A 2,845-nucleotide genomic window follows, 5' to 3' on the forward strand; every position below is an offset into this window, starting at 1 on the left:
GGCTCAAAGGCTCTACTTTATTTTTACTGTTTTGCCTTCTCCAAATTTACATGCTGATCCAGTATTACGTTCATTGATTCTTGTTTTTGAAACCATGTATATAATGCCTCCTTTACCAAATCGTGTGCATCTTTTCGCTGGCGTTTACGCTTTAACTGAGACGATGAAGCAGACTTTTGAATGTCTGCTTGGTTTTTAATTATGCGATTGATTGTTGTTCTGTCACAACTATATTTATTGCATATACCACTTTTATCAACTTTATCATTAACAGCCACAGTAAATTGAAGTTTTTCTTTTATTGTTAAGCCCACCACATGCTTTATTTTTCCCATTTTACGATTAGTAATGATTTATAGAAAGACACGATCAAAGCAAAATAAAAATGGATATGCGCAGAAAAAAAAAATACATGAGTTGCCATATTCATCGAATAGAAAAAGAGTCTTTTTTATTGGCAACGCATATATTTTGTGTTTGCAAATTGGTTTCCTAGGTGGCGCAGCTAAGTTGGACGATATTCATAGAAAATTGCAATTAAATTCTGCCGATACGAGGCGCTTAAGTGCAACAGGCAGCTAATTTGGATGCAGCAAACGTAATTATTTTCATACAAATGATCCATAAATGCAGAATTTAAGGCAACTATCTAATCGATGCAGCTAAGCGAATTATACTGTACTTGATTTTTTTCACTTCCATTTCTCATTAGTAATGCAATAAATTTTTTTCCTTATGGGATTCCGTCTTTGTTGTCGTTCGTATCTAACGTCAGTTTAAGTATTAGTACTCAATAATCTTTATTTGCTGAATGTGCTGTAGTTCTTTTAATCGTTAAATGTCTTATATAAATTGAAAGTAAAAAGAATAAACTCGTCTGTTGGCGAAACACAATTTCTCGAAGAAGCGCGAAAAAGATATCTATCTGTCTTAGTTTTTCTTATTCCTGTCAAATAACAGGTATTTTTACAGTTATATGTTATTACGGATTCAGTACGGTTTTTATGAAGTCCAGATCCTGTTAAGTATCTTTCTTATATATTGTGTAATTTAATTTATTTATTTGGTTTTGGAAAAAATGTTATAAAAATTTTTGTTGGTACTGATATATCTTGCATTTGTGCTGTTTCCTTTATTTACACTTTTTATTTCGCCAAAATGTTATATATTTTTTCCATAAATCAAAGCGTTTGTTTGGTTTATTGTTTTTTCTATTTTTATAATTTTTTATTAAAAAAAAAACAAATGTAATTAAATTTGTATTGACAATTTATTAAACAATCCAATTACAAACTTTTATTGTATATTCAATTTAATTACCACTGTTCTTCATAATACTTATATTGTTTTCACTATATATGTTTTACTTTATTCTCAGTATCTGTTTTATACTTTTTTTTTAAAAAAATCATACAATTCGGATTTTAAATAGAATAAATTAATATAGCTAAGTTTTAATTCGATAAGCAACTGCCTCTGCTTTCCACAAGCTCAACTGCCCAACCACTCTATTCTTTTTCTGCAAATCCTCACGCCACCTTTACCATTCTTGCAAAACCAGACCAACCTTTTCTCTCAAAAACAAACAAAACATCACAGTTAATCTGATCTTGCAGGTGCGGTTTACAATATTAATCTTACAGTGGCGTGAGTAAATAAAATAACCTAACTTATTAAACTATAAACTATAATACATTAAATTATAATATATATTGAATACATAGAAATAATATTAATAATTAATAAAAATAATAATAACAAATTATAATAATATTCATTATAATAAAAATATAATAATAATAATAAACATAGTACTTTTGAATTCAAAATAATAATACTACAACAACCTCTAATCTAATCGCGCTATGGTAATCGGTCGTCCGGATATCATATAAGTATTGCTAAGTCTTCAGCCGTTTCCTTCCTCTGTCAGCATCGAAATGCCGCATAGAACACGATTCAATTGAAAGACGTAACCTTGTCTTAAGTTAAATTGAATCTATCTTTATGAGTATTTATACTTATTCTAGCTTATTTACTAAACAATTATTATTTACTTTTGATTGATTTGAGTAACCAATCAATGCATTGGTTACTCCCATAAATTACATTAAATATTTTATTACATATATTTTATAAACAAATACTCTTCTAACGCATTACAATTATACGTCATATATTGTTTTAAAGAGTTAATGTACTTTATAGAATTCAGGTTGGAATAGTGCAATGACCATTGTAAAGATGTTATTATATACAGAAGAGTGTAATGATGTTAGGTTGTAATATTATCAAGGATGGCAGGATCGCCATGTAAAGATGTGTAGCTTCAGGATTGCCATGCAAGGTTCTTCATCCAATACATTAATATGTATTAACTTGACAGGATTGCTAAGTGATTGTAATTAAGAGCCCCAGAAGAAAGGTTTCGACCTAGCAAGGATTAGTATTAATCTGAGCTCTTCAGCCGCCTTTAAGTACTTTCTAAGCTCTTCAGCCGCCTTACTGGTATTACCAGCAGATATGTCGCATATAACCAGAGATTCAAAATAAAATATAGTTTATTCTTGTTGCCTTTGCAAAAGAATCTAAAAGAATCTGATTTATTTGTAAAATCTTACTCTATTTATATAAAATATTCTTATGTACTAAACTTATTATTTAATTCCTACATATTCTTGAGTAACCAATCAATACATTGGTTACTCCCAATTTTTGATAAAGTATATAATTTTTACATGTAAGATATTCATAGTATCTATTATACTATTCTAACATATGTTATCTATTTCTTATGCATTTTTACTTGTAAATATTATTATAAGTGTTATCCATAAGGTTTTAC

Source organism: Teleopsis dalmanni, chromosome 1 (genome assembly GCF_002237135.1).
Source record: "Teleopsis dalmanni isolate 2A chromosome 1, ASM223713v2, whole genome shotgun sequence".
Taxonomy (NCBI): Eukaryota; Metazoa; Arthropoda; class Insecta; order Diptera; family Diopsidae; genus Teleopsis; species Teleopsis dalmanni.